Source organism: Telmatherina bonti (genome assembly GCF_933228915.1).
Source record: "Telmatherina bonti genome assembly, chromosome: 16".
NCBI classification, from domain to species: Eukaryota; Metazoa; Chordata; class Actinopteri; order Atheriniformes; family Telmatherinidae; genus Telmatherina; species Telmatherina bonti.
In genome coordinates, this window is record NC_136614.1 from 26,542,244 (window position 1) to 26,557,844 (window position 15,601).

Sequence of the window (15,601 nt, forward strand, 5' to 3'; positions counted from 1 at the left end):
TTCATATGCATAGCTTGTTCCTTTTCCCAGATTCCTCACTAAACTGGAATATGCGTAATTGAATCCTCATTTTCTATGAAAACAACTTTAAAAAGTTGTGAAAAGTTATGAACAGCATTTATGTAGTTTAATCCTATATGCTTCCTGCAGATGTATAGCATTTTCCCAGCTCTGCCACAGTCATATTAACACCGTGTTAGGATCCAAATTAAGTGATCTCTTGCCTTTATAACTAAAGCCACATATTCTAAGTAAACAAGTTGCACAACAGAAACAGCATGAAGAAGAGACACAAGAGGTATTTTGCACATTAAACAGGTGGAATTTGCTCATTAGTGTAATTTTACTAAATGCAATGACATCTTTTTCCTATTTTATTTATTCTAATGACACTAATGACATTTTTATTTGTTTTGTGTTAATAAGCTTCCTTTTGGTTTGTTTTGCAGCACAAAGGATCCCAGTGAAGCTGCTTCTTTGTCAGAAGCTGCGTCGGTGCAAGAAACCCGACCAGTGTTGAAGCCCATAATGTCAAACCCTGCTGGTACAGGTGAACAATATGTCCCCTGTATGAGGGGTAAACATGCCCTGGGGGAACTTGTGCTGGTCCCAAAACGCCAGTGTCTTGAACCCAAAGAAGAAAATAATACCTGCGTAACACTTGAGGGGCAACCCGGCTCAGAAGTGTGGAAGCCCCACATAGCAAGCTCCAGGATGACTTCTTCCTCAAAACCCACTTCGAGATCGTTGCCTCGTTATCGGAAGAAGAGAAAGAAGATCTGCAGACGATGGGGTAATTCCCAGAGAAGACTTTGGAAAACTGCTTCTACCGCCTCCAAAGTCGTCCACAGCCCATCGCTGACTGCCGCTATGCAACCGGAACTGGATCATATAGAAGGCCTGCTGTTTGTGTCGTTTACTTCAAAGGTAAAACACAGGAAAATAAAAGTGTAACTGGTATTGAAGATGATCAGTCAAGGATGCAGTGGCTTCCAGGATGATCCATTAATAGTGATGTTAAATGTGTGTCTTCATGTTACAGGAAGCTCTTGACATTCATGTTGGGGAGAAGTCAGCCATCACCTCTGCATCAGAATCTCGTGTTTGCTTAACGACACCAACACACTCAGAGCAAATAAGTAAGCAATGGAGTGGTGTTTATTTTTTTCTTCTTTATAATCGGTTGAACCATGTTACAAATATTTATTTTTCATTTGTTGGTGTTGCAGTGGAGGTGAATCCAGAAACAGTGGAGGAGAAGATAGCTCGCTTGGAGTCCACCCTGCTGAATGACCTAAGCGATCTCAAACACAAACAGATCATCCATCCTGTGCTGCAAGAGGGTGCGTTCAGGCAAACACATGAAAATCCCAGTCATTAAATCAGCTGCGCAAAAGTAAAAAATATTGTCAATGTGTTCTCTGGTGATCCCATATGCAGTGGGCTTGAGGCTGAGCTCCTTAGACTCCAGTATGCCCATTGACCTGCATTACCTGGGGGTTTGTCTGCCGCTGCCTCCGCCAAACCCACCAGAAAAAAGCAGCGATGCAGCTTTGGCTCCTGCTGGTAAGTTGAGCTTATTTATGACTGTTTATGTACCACTGAAGTGTAGTTTGAATTTTCAAGGCACCTGACGGGGTTTTTAATCTAATGGCATTTTCAGCTCATCTTTGCACAACAGCTTTCTGTTGTCTTTAATTAGTTATTTGTGATTAAAAACCATCTTTTAAAAAAAAAACATATATGGAACAAAAGCACACTGAATAAAACAGCACAGGGCTTTTTTTTTTATTCTTGGAGCTATTACAGCCCTCAGTATTCTGTATTTCCACTGAGATGTAAAGTGCAGGCTAGAAACTGGCTGAGTCACTGAACCAATCGTAGCAGTATATTCAATGTGAAACTAAAAATCTACAAATTTGACAAATTTTTACATTTAAATATTTATTTATTTGAACATTTGTAGAAATTGAATGTTGGGAGTAAGACAGAAAGGCAGAAACAAGATGCTGGGACTGCTGAACCAATCAAAGTTTAGCACTGTATCCTAATGTATGGTTCTACAAATAAGTATGCCAAAGCAATTTAGAGGTAAAATATCTCCATTTGAACATGGTTGAACTCTGCAAGTTTGATATATATAGTGCAGGTCTAATGGATTGCTGAATTGTTAAAGAAAGCCAGTTGCAGGCGGCTTATGCGTTTTATCCTCCCTAAATACCAATCTTTGGGGTCAGCTTGAAGATGTAGCTAAGTTCATCCTACACACCCTCCATAAAGTGACAGTTGCCTTAACCTTCTGAGTGGTTTTGCGTCACAATGAGGGCAGGTGAGGTGTAATGTCTGGCTTGTTTTACACATGAGAGTGGGTGTTGATCAGATTTGATCTGATTGTGAGACCTGGAATTCTGCGTCGGCACTAGAGGCAGACATTCAGCCACTGGAAACGCCAAGCTACCCTCATTCAAAAAAGCAAGGGATATAACACCTTAAGACAGTGTTGATGCTGTTATTAAAGTAAATAAAAATGTTAGATATTAGAAACATTTTGTGTTTGAGTAACTGTTTGAAGTTAGATGTGTTATCATGTCTGCTGAAGAAAAGCTGAGAACAAATTGTTTACAAATATTAATGTGGATTTCCATGCAACATGAGGCATCAATGAAGGCTGTATAATGTAACTGAAGACTAACACTTCTATTTGTCCTTCACAGATAAGGGCATTCCATTTATTTCCCGAACAGGAAAGACAAGTGACATGACAAAAATAAAAGGATGGAGAAACAAGTTCATAAGAAGCAAAGAAGCCTTTCCTAATGATGAAGGTAAGGTTTCGTATTGCCGCTTCAGGGTCCCTTTTATAAAACGTGTTGGATTAGTGTAGTCATTGTAATTACTACAAATTTAACGAAAGGGAAACCAGCTGAATGTCCTTGTGTCCAATTTATTATTCAAATTATTATTATTCAGTTATTTTATTTGAAGGCTCTTTATTCTTTTTCCTCCAAAAGGATTACAAAAGAACCTATCAGCCTTCTGCAGCAACATGCTGGATGAGTACTTGGAAAGCGAAGCTCAGCAAATTAGTGAGCGTGCTGCCACTTTCTCCATGAACCCAGAGGGCTCAGTGGCCTATCAGCTGCCTGCTAGAAGTTCCAGCTATGTAAAGACCTTGGATAGTGTGCTCAAACAAAGAAACACTGCTTCTAATGTGCCAGTATGGACCAATAAGCCTTGCCCGCTTTCTTACAAACCCCCTCTCTACTTGGCTATGATGTCATCTGCTCCCAGTCAGGCGTGGGCTCAATCTGGATACCAGGCTGCTTCCTCACACACAGACACAGTTTCTGTGTCGAAAGATGTTTCACAAAGGTGAGGAACAAATGGAGGTATTTGCGCATCTGTTTCTTCTTCAGCAGCAGGTGGATTGAAGAAAGATGAATGCCTCAACAGCTCTAGACCTTTATTAGGTCTAGAGCTGTTGAAGAAAATCATTCATATATATGTGTGTGTATGTATGTATATGTGTATATATATATATATATATATATATATATATATATATATATATATATATATATATATATATATATATATATAGTGTGTGTGTGTGTATGTGTATATATATATATATATATATATATATATATATATATATATATATATATATATATATATAGTGTGTGTGTGTGTATGTGTATATATATATATATATATATATATATATATATATATATATATATATATATATATATATATATAGTGTGTGTGTGTGTGTATGTGTGTATATATATATATATATATATATATATATATATATATATATATATATATATATATATATATATATATATATATATATATATATAGTGTGTGTGAGTGTATGTGTGTATATATATATATATATATATATATATATATATATATACACATACATACACACACACATATACATATATATATATATATATATATATACATACACACACACACATGTATATGTATATATATATATATATATATGTATGTATGTATATGTATATATATATATATATATGTATGTATGTATATGTATATATATATATATATATATATATATGTATGTATGTATATGTATATATATATATATATATATATATATGTATGTATGTATATGTATATATATATATATATATATATATATATATATATATATATATATATATATATATATATATATATATATATATATATATGTATGTATGTATATGTATATATATATATATATATATATATATATATATATATATATATATATATATATATGTATGTATGTATGTATATGTATATATATATATATATATATATATATATATATATATATATATATATATATATATGTATGTATGTATGTATATGTATATATATATATATATATATATATATATATATATATATATATATATATATATATGTATGTATGTATGTATATGTATATATATATATATATATATATATATATATATATATATATATATATATATATATATATATGTATGTATGTATGTATATGTATATATATATATATATATATATATAATATATATATATATATATATATATATATATATAATATACTGTATGTATGTATATGTATATATATATATATGTGTGTATATATATATGTGTGTGTATATATATATATATACTATATATATATATATATGTATATATATATATATATATATATAAAACGCTGCTCTTTTTTTTGCTATTTCAGTGCATCATCATGCTTCCCAGGAGTCTGTGAGAGACCGGCAGTGAACTCTGGTCAAGGCCCAGCGATGGCACACAGACCTTTGGGTCTCACCAAGATCCAGCTAAAACTCTTTCAGATGGAGAAGGAAATCCTGAACAAGGGCCTAAGCAAAACACAGCTGACTCCAGAAAGGCTAAAAATGGCTCTGTCTGCATTACTGACTAAAGAGGTGTGTATGTGTGTGTGTATGTATGTGTGCACTTTGATGAGCTTTGTCGAGGCTGTCCTTTTTTATTTTACTTCAAAAAAAAAAAAATAAATCTTTTTGCGTTTTTCCTTGTGTACTCAGATGCTGCCATGTCAGATCTTGAAAGCTTCCAAGCTTCCAAACATCACAGCTGTGGGACCTGAATGCGGCAAAGAGTTCTGCAGACTGGGTTGTGTGTGTTCAAGTTTAAAGCATCTGAACAGGGTCACCCCCCACTGCAGACGGCCGGAGTGCATGTTTGGCTGTGCTTGCTTTAAATGTAAGATCACTAAGTCGATGAATGCAGGAGAAAGTGCAGAACAAACCAGTCGTGTTTACTGTAAGACCAAATGATGTTGACCAAATGCTTAGATCCATCTGTGTATTGTGATTCTACCTCAGGAATTATGGGAATCGCATTGTGTAATCTAACAGAAATAGAGGACAAGGCTTACTTATTAGCACTATGATATTTCTCTGTTTTCCCCCTCTTTCCAGCTTTTACTAATGCAATCCAGGTTTACCCAGGCTCCCTCGTCAATAAACTGTGGAACGGCGACAGCTGTGATGAGGATCCAGAGCCAGTGTTTGCTCCAAAAAGTACCTCTACCTCTCAGTCCTCAGTTCCACCAAAGTACATAAAACAAGCTGTTTTTAATCCAACACCCCCGGTAAGCTAAATTCTCTTTGTAATTGGATTTATTGCAGGAGGACTATATATCTACACTAATATCAACATTTAAGTGTTGTGGAGAAAATAGTTTATTACTAAATATAAAGATTGGACAAATGAGTCTCAAACTAAACAAAATGTGTTTCTGTGTTTCATTAAACGGTTGGATCATGGAGCAAGCTTCATAGAGAGCTTTCTCATCGTCATCTGTAAAGACTCGTTCCAAGAATTTTCTCTCTGTTGCAGCTTTAACAGTATAGCACTGAGGAATATTATCTCACGTAGATCTCAGTGAGAACTCCTTGAACCGCCACCTTATGTGGTGGAGGGGTTTGTGTGTCCCGAAGATCCTAGCAGCTTTATGTCCCTGGTAGGGTCCCCCATGGCAAACAGGTGTCTAGGGGAGGGACCAGACTAAGTGCGGCTCAGCGACCCCCATGATGATGAACACCACTGGCAGAAGTGTTCCCTTGCCCAGACGCGGGTCACTGGGGCCCCCCTCCGGAGCCAGGTCCAGAGGTGGGGCACGAGAATGAGTGCCTATTGGCCGGGCCTTTGCCCGTGGGGCCCGGTTGGGTTTAGCCTGAAAGGGTTACATGGGCCCCACCTCTCGTGGGCTCACCACCTGCAGGAGGAGCCATGGGGGTCGGGTGCAATGTGAGCTGGGCGGCTATGGATCTATGCTCCTGCCCTCACCTATGGTCATGAGCTGTGGGTCGTGATCAAAAGAACGAGATCTCATATGCAGTCAGCTGAAAAGAGTTTCCTCCGCAGGGGGGCCAGGCTCTCCCTTAGAGATAGGATGAGGAGCTCGGTCATCCAGGAGGGGCCCAGAGTAGAGCCGCTGCTCCTCCGCATCGAGAGGAACCAGTTGAGGTGGCTCGGGCATCTGGTCAGGATGCCTCCTGGACGTCTCCCTGGTGGGATGTTCCAGGCACGTCCCGGAGAAGACCCAGGACACGCTGAAGGGATTATATCTCTCAGCTGGCCTGGAAACCTCTTGGGATCCCCCCACAGCAGAATTGGCAGATATGGCTGGGGAGAGGGAAGTCTGGGCTTCCCTGCTTTGGCTGCTCCCCCTGCAACCTGACCCTCGGATATGCAGCGGAGAATGGATGAATGGATAGTTCTCAGAGCGCGCAAGTAGTTATCAGTAAAAATATGCTGTCTGCGTTTTTGTCGAGTACAAGGTAATCGAGTTTTAATCAGTCTGCTGTAAAACTGATGGACATCTCTGTGATCACCTTGATGTTGCACATCACATGTGCAGAATGAAACTATAAGCTTCATGAAGAAAACCGGCTGGCATCCGGGCTTGTACAGGACTCACATTTTCTGAACATTATAGGTAATTACAAGATAAACATTATCTGCACATGAATAACAGAAATATAGGGTTGATAATTACCACTATCAGTAGCTTTAAAAAAAAAAACTTTGGCTGATTTTCTCAGTGACTTGCCTCCTAACAATGCACAGTTAAGTCTTTCTTGGCCGTAAAAGTCCATCCTATATTAAGTCTATTACTTATGTCTTGCTTTGTCCATCTGTTTTGCTTCCTCCTGTAATGACTTCTCGTGTTTCTATGCTGAATTAGGCACAGCATGCATTCAAAACAACCGTGTTAATGTCCAGCTGCTATAAATGTAACACTACCATCAAACTTTACTTGTTTGTTTGAAAAATGCAGAGTTTGGAGGTCATAAAGTTGGACTGTGCCTCTTGAACGTGACTAAGGTGGAAAAAAAAAAATCAGCTTGAGTGATGTGAAGTTAAGACAACTTCTGATAAGTTGACTGTCTGATATTTTCTATTCAAAATGAAATAAAAATCATTTGTGCAGATGCGAGAGGAGGATAAAGATCCGGTGTACAGATATCTGGAGAGCATGATGACATGTGCTCGTGTGAGAGCGTTAAACAGCACGCCTCCACCAAAAATCACTTTGGATATTGACATTCCTGCTGCTGCTGCTCCAACACCAGACAACACATCAAACCCAGAGAACACCGCTCACAACAACAACCATCACAACACTGCAGAGACTGCTCAAAAAACAGGTGAAACTTCATGTTGTTTTACTGGAAATAGTTCACCTTCTACTGGAGATTAAAATGTTGGAGTCATCACTGTACATGACTATATTTCCTCAGAAGAAAAGCCGCCCCAGACTTCTACATTCAATGAATCAGAAGCGAAGAAGCAAATCCACATCCAGTCATTGTGTCAGTGGAAGAAGGACTGCAACATGGTCGTGGGAGCTTTATGCGAACGCATGAGTCAGAATCAGTTATTCCGGCGTTTTAGCGTCGGGCCTTACTGCATACTCCCGATCGCCAAAATCTTGATGCGAAAACCCAGCGGCTCCATCGTCTCGTACAAGGTAGGTCACTGTAGTTTACTGTGATTTCAAGTCCAGAAGTAATCATTTTATGCTGGTATGTAATTTTTTTTTGCCCCGGTTGTCTTTATGATAATTCTGCTGTATCCTCATAGATACAAATTAGCAGACGAGCAAAAGTCAGCGACGTTGATGAGGCGGAATCTGACGATTGTGACAAAGGGAAGCATTTTACACAAAGCTGTGAAGATAGCACTGACGAGGAAGTGGAAGAAGAGCAACTCAAAGACTCAGAAAATTGTTTTGGGGTCACACCTTTCCTGAGTGGAGTCATACCTGCAGGCAGACTAAGAGCCAGAAAAAAACCTGCTGGCAGCAAAGCATCCGGGCTTATACAGGTATAGCTAACGGCCATTTCAAACCAGTAACACAAAGTTTTCTTATATCACTGCCATTGCATTAAACTAACTATGCAATGATTTAGCTACATCTATAAAATGCACATATTGTATTTGTCAAAAATAACTTGCAGTACTTTTTTTTTTCAGGTGAATGGCAAGTGCTACAATCAGGCCAGATTGTTGCTTGGACACATGGGATCTCTGCATCCAGCAAACTGCCTTGCAGCCTACATCACAGGCCGGTTTCATTCCCTGGGTAATAATAAAACCTCACAGAAACCACAATCAAAGGTGAAAAGTAGCACTTCGGCTTCTCGTCATGTGAATGCTGAAGGCACAGCTGCTCCTCGTATTCTCCCCGAAAGGAAAATGACAGATCTTAAGACGATAATTCAACCAACAGGTAAGATCATAATATAACATGGTCATCATCACATTTATATATGAAGTTGAAATGAAGTGGTTATTTCTTTGTTTCATCACCTGCACTTCATTCTGTGTTTCCTCAGTTCAGTTAAGCCAACCAGACTCTTGGAATAAGGGATCACAACAGCATTCTCAAAACTCATCCACCCTCAACTCTGCTCAGTTATTCGTCCCGGTCCAGAAAAGTTCTACAACGTCACCTGTCTCCCTCACCGTCTCGCCATCACTAAAAAGCCCTAGCTTTCTAGCACAGAGCGGAACCTATTCATTCAGAATCTGCCCTCCATCCAACCTGGCCACCGTAGACCAGCAGCTTCCCGGCGTCATCCTACCTGGTGGCTTCACCCTCATTCAACTCCCAATGCCTGGAGCTGATGGATCATCATCAAAGCCCCAAACATTAAGCACTAAAAACACGGCCAGCAATGAAGACACCTCGGCACAAAAAAGCAAAGCAACTGATCTTGGCCATTTAGGATCAGGATGGCTTAGTTTGAACGCCCTTAATAATATGAAGAGCCTGTTGAGTATCAAACCAGCTGTGCCTGCCCCCTCCTCTGGACCGGTTAGTGAGGAAAGGAAGCCATCTGAGGACAATGATGAAGTCAGCAGTGAGCAGCTGGACTCGAACCTTGATGTGACTTCAGAAGACTTAAGCTCAGATTTCTCTGACTATGGAGGCTACGATGAAGATGTAAGTTTGTTTCCATATATTTGTTTGTGCCACAGATTGGATTTTAAATGTCAAATCTAAATTGATTCAAACAATTAATGGAAAAATACATGTATTATCACTGTTCTTAAATCACAATAAATATCTTTTCAGGATGAGATGGTGGACATTGAAACTGTCAAAGAAGAAGAACAAGAAGAAGCCATCGCTAAAATGAAGGAATCTGTTTTAAAGACTTCACTGGAATCAAGGTATGCTTCCAGTTGTGTACACGAATAAAGTCGTACTCATGGATGACTAGAAATGTCATTTAATTGTCTTAGATATTTATGTCTAACTTCACATTATGATTTTTTCTGTACATGCAGGGGCTCTGCTGATGGTTTTGGATCTTCAAATGAGCTCAGTGTGCAGGTACAGCCTGTTCTTACCACAGATTAACACAGTGTCATAGAAAACTTCCACTACAAACCTCAAATTTACTTCTCTTACGTGGATTATCCAAGTGAAGAAAGGTGTTTTGCTTATGCTGTTGGTATTCTTTACATTTCTAATCCAGCTTTTCTCTCCATGCCAGTGTCAAATAACGAAGGAGCAAAATGGCTCGAGGAAAAGCACACGCAAGAATCATACAACACTCGAAAGGCAGAGACGCTGTGAACAGCGAGTCCTGTTCGAACGACTTCACGCTGCCCTGAAGTGTCATCCAAAAACACCAAGGCTCCGTCTCCTCTCTCTGGTCAGTTTCTCATCCTATTTGCACAGGTTGTGTTTAAATAAGTCTTATGTTTTCATTACCTCCGCCAAGGAGGTTATGTTTTTAGCGGCATTTATCCTTTTGTTTGTCTGTTTTGTGTTCAAAAAATTATGGATGGATTTCAATTAAATTTTCAGGAGTTGTTGGAAATGTGAAAAGGAAAAACTTTTTTAAAGGATTCTTTAACATTGTGAGATGGAGCCATTTTCAACATTTGTGCACCTAACTCCAATGAAAATGGTTGGATCACTTCTGGAAAGAGTATACAGCACAAGCTTCCAGCAGGATGTAAAATATATATAATGTAAAATATATATAATATAGTAATATATAAGACTGATCCAGGTAAAGGAATTATTCCAGATACTATTATCCAGAATATGAAAAAAAAAAATAGGGGGCTTTTGGAATTTTCATCATCGGGAAAGAACAAAAAATTACAATATGGGGAGAACTGTGGCTCTTGGTGGAGGTTTGCGCTCCCCAAGTGCTTTTCTACTTAGTCTTGTTTACAGTTTTCCACAGTCTTTCATAAAGCACAAAAGTTTGTCTGTGTTCACAACCCAAGTTTTTCTTTTTAATGCACACAAGTGACGACTCTGACTCAGCAAGATCCTAGTGTTTCAGCATCACTGTACTAAGGTATAGGAGAGTATCTCTACAATGGAGTCAGAAAATAAAAAAAAATGTGCTGACTTGATGCTGTATAGAAGGGTAACCTATCGTAGCCAAAACCCTTCAGGAATAGCGGCACCTGTCCAGATGTGACAGTTGCCAGTTCCATCTTTGGCTAATGTACCAGAGATGACAGCGGGATTTCATGATGACAGCAGCGTTTCACCATGTCTCCATGGTTTCCTCTTTACTTTCCTGCAGATGGAAATTGGCTCAGAGAGCTATACTGGTGCAAAGCATATTTTCCTCGTGATTAATGCTGCTGTACATTGTCAATGTTTGGTAAACTAAATACTTCACACAGGGATCTGTGGTCACAGACCAAATTCGGGAAGTGTTTCTAACCCATGCCGAGACTTCAAGGAGTCAATCATACATTTTCTTGAATCTTTTGATAACATTGTGCTGTAAATGATTCTTGAGCCTCTTCCCATCTTTATTACTGAAAGGCTTTGCCTCTCAAAGTTGCTCTTTTTATTTGGTCTGTATTTTAAATATTTTGCTTTGTTTTAAGGCTAAAAAAGAAATTGAAGATCTGAATAAGACCTCTGTGGATCTGGAGGAGAAGAAAGAGAAACTGACTCGAAAGCAGTCGTTGTATGTGAAGAATCTGTCCCATTTGTCAGGTATGTAAAGTTTGTCTTCCTACACGATGATGCAGAAATTTCTAATTGCTGTTTACTGTCTAAATGTATCCACGTAGATGAGGCAGATTGTCATAAGATCACAGAGCAGACTAAAAAAAACTTCATGGTACCAGTTTGATTTGAGATATGCTTTCATAAGAAACTACTGCCTCAGATTGTATTAGAAATGTAGAGCTGCATCTGATCAGGAGTAGAATTTGTGTTGCATGTGTCCACCCTAATGGAAGCTGCTATCTGAAATGTCCTCGTTTTAGGAAAGTCTGAGATCCTGATTCAAAACAAGCTGAAAGAGATCAGTGAGCGACAGCGGCAACGAGAGAAATCGATGAAATGGAAGCCTATCTTCTCCCAGCTTCTACAGACCAAAGCTGCTGTTGTTCAAGCCACTGCTTCCCAATCCAATATCCAGCCTCCGACGCCACAGCCCAGCGACAGGCTCCCATCTTCAACTTTACAGCCTTCGGTTATCCAAAGCAGTTTGGAACATTTGCTACCTTTGCTTCATCCTACTAAAAATCTGGAAAATACTCCAGACCCGCAATCCCTCGAACACAAATCTTTACCTCAAGCTGTGCCACTCCCAGACCAGGTTGTGGCCAGTACATCCGCATCACAGATGGCGACACAGCAATGCGAACCTGCCTCTTCATCCCAAGTTGGTCATACTTCAGTGCTAGAAAAGAACCAGGAAGCCATTGGAGATCCAGGTCAGAACACTGCGCCTAATTCACAAACAGGGGAGCAGCTTCAAAGCCATTCAGATAAAGTTGAGCCTCAGGTCACTGCGCTGGAAAGTGAAGCCCCATCAGCACCCAAACCCAGGTCTATTCTGCCCCTCCCTCCTTATCCTTTGATTCGTTCCAAAACAGGCAGGATCATACTTCCTTCATCTCTAAAACCAAGTAAGCTAACAGAAATCTACTTGTATTGTCTTAATGCTCAGCTTGTTTTTTCAGCATTGTTAATTACATATTTCTTTTCATCTCACAGTTAGCTGTGGCTTCTATGCGCTCATGGTCATGCAACCCCAAGAGAAAGGAGAAGATGAGCTTAGCTCTCCGGCTATAACGCAGCCTTCCGACGTGGACGCTAAATGTGCAGAGTTGAATATCTCTGCGTCTGACCAGCCTCCCAATTCAGAACCCAGCCATGCTTCGGAAAACACGTCTACGGATTCTCCCAAAGCTTCAAGTACCATCGCCCCCCTTCCCCAGCTTGCCTTCCTCAAACAGTCAATCATCTTGCCTTCATTGGATCTCAAAGCTATAGACAACAACAAAGACACAGTTGGTATGAACTCTGTCCCATCCTCTGCACATTTGTGCTTTAACCCTGTGAAGCTGTATCCCTCCTCCGAGTCCAGTCGTGATTCTAGTTCCCATGTTAACCGCTCCTCCAGGACCTGGATTTCAAAGTTAGGAGTTCCTTCTGCTGTTAAAAAGCCAGCCAAGGTAGAAAATAAAAAGAGCTTTATTGGCCTTAAAATGTCCTCGCTCATCAACAAGAGACAAAGTGATGAAAACTCTGCAGACACGACCAAGATGCCAGCAGATAACATCCCCAAAATGGCCAGCGAAGTAGTTTCTAACCCTGTGGTGGTCAAACGGCGCCGAGGAAGACCTCCAAAATCTAAATCGGCAACACTGCAAAGTCCTCCAGTAAAGCGAGCAGCTAGAAGTTCATCTTCGTCAGACAAGGACAGCTTGGTCAGATTTTCTGTTAACAGTTTAAAAAACCCTGATTCAAGAAACTCGCCTGCAGAAGCCGCCGCATCGCGACCGTTAACACGCGGTTCTCTCGGAAAGGACTTCCCCAGCGCAAAGAAACGCTCCTGGATAGATGTTGAAAAGGAACTGGAACCTGATTTGGAGTCTGAGTGATGAACAGATTTGTTTGATCTCAGTCATCTTACACCTCCCTGAGACGACGAAAACATGAGATATCATCCCCACAGTGGGATCTTGTAGCCATTTTTGTTCGCAGTTTGTTGGTGTTAACTCAACCATGATGGACCGCTTAACCAAATGTGCCTGTCTCATTAGCCAAAGGACCAGGCTGCAGTCAAATACATAAGTGCTGCTTTTTTTTTTTTCTGAAAATCAATGAACGTCTTTCCTGCTGTGGACAAAGGCAGGTGATGACGTAGCATTAAGTGACCTGCTGAATGTATGGGTGAAGACTGGTGTCTGCAGCTCTAAGGCTTGATACGGCCGCTCTCTAAGATGAAATATCGCCTCTGAATGCCAACTTTCATGTTTGCTTTTTGTTTTTTTTAAATGTGTTTCTGACATTTACTGAAATTATGTCACACTTGAACTCAGTTTGTGATCATTCTTATGCAAAAAGAGAATTAATGTGTTCAGATCCATAAACCTAGTTTGTTAAATGTCTGTCCTGAATAGACTTAATCATCGAGTGCTTCAATTAGTTTTTTTAAGAACTAAACTGATCTCTTTTTTTGTAGTAATTCATTTAAAATCATCTTTAGTTGCACTTTAAATTTGCTGTGTCTTGTTCTTTTATATGCAATACATTATCCTTTGTGAACGATTTTCAAACACTGGTTGTCAACTTCAGTCAGATAAATTTTGATTTGGATTACATGTTTAAAAACGATACAATGAAATGATGATGCCCATTTATTGCTCAGAAATAAAGCTATTTTTTTCCCCATCTTTTCTGTTTTTTGGGTACGTTTTATCTAAAAAAAAAAATAGGGGTTAAAAATGAAGGAATCTATTTTAAGCTCATGTGATTTTCCTGTGCAACAATAACACTTAGTTTATTTTGTCTTTCTTTGTTATCTATCGATTTATTCAATTCTAGTTGCGTCATAAAGCCAACACAGCATGCATAATTTGTAATAATGGACCACTAAAATTAAATTTAGCATTTTGATCTTTTATGATTCTGTAGACTACAAGTAGTGCAGCACTGATGGTACAAATGATGCATTAGCAAAGTGCAAAAAAAATCTTGCTTGTGGAATAAATTTAAAATAAATGGCTCATTTATTGATCTCATGGGCATGTTTTCATACAGGTAAGGCGAGGATAGTTTGAAAGTGTTCTAATCTTTTACAGAATTTCAGCTGCTAATGAATTTGAGCAGTTTTCTTTGCTCTCTGCTCTGGATGTTTTCCAGTGGATGAAAGATCTGAATAAAGGCAGGCCATTTCATTATCTGGGCTCTTATTGTTTGTGATTAATCTTCCAATTTATTAGGTACAACTCTCTGGTTCCAAATTTCATCCCTGATAGAATCACACAGTTGCTGCACATTTTTCTGCTGAACATCCATGAAGAGAATCTCATCCACTACATCCCAATGCTGCTCTATTGAATTGACATCTGGTGACTGGAAGCCATTGGAGAGCAGTAAACTCATTTTCATGTGCAGGGAACCAGCTGGCAATGATCTGAGCTTTGTGGCGTAATGTGTTACCCTGCTGGAAGTAGGATAATAGCCATCAGAAGATGGGACACGGTGGTCCCAAGGGGGATGGACATGGTCAGCAACAAAACTCAGGTATTTAAATAAGCTCAGTTGGAATTAAAGGTCCCAATGTGTACCAAGAAAATATACACCACCAACAGGAGCCTGACCTGTTACAAGGCAGGATGGATCTACACTTTCTTCCTGTCTTTGACCGTCCAGTTTTAGTGAACCTGTGGGAATTATACATTCAGTTTTCTGTTAGCAGACTGGAATGACACCACACCATTGAGATGGCTGTGTATGAACATCCTAGCAGATCTGTAGTTTCTGAAACCAACCTGTCTGGGGCTGTTCAAAGCCCCCTGATCCCCTTTCATTCTCTCCTATTCTGATGTTTGATTTCAATTTAATGTCTAAAAGACTAAATGTATTGAACTGCTTCTGTGTCTTGAGCTGTTTGTGTTATCAGACAGTTGACCAGACCCAGGCTCCTGTGAGTGTCAAACACAAGGCCTACGCCATTGTGCATGTATGATGCTTTCACAGATTTGTGAATTACTCACACCATGCGCACTAATTGACACA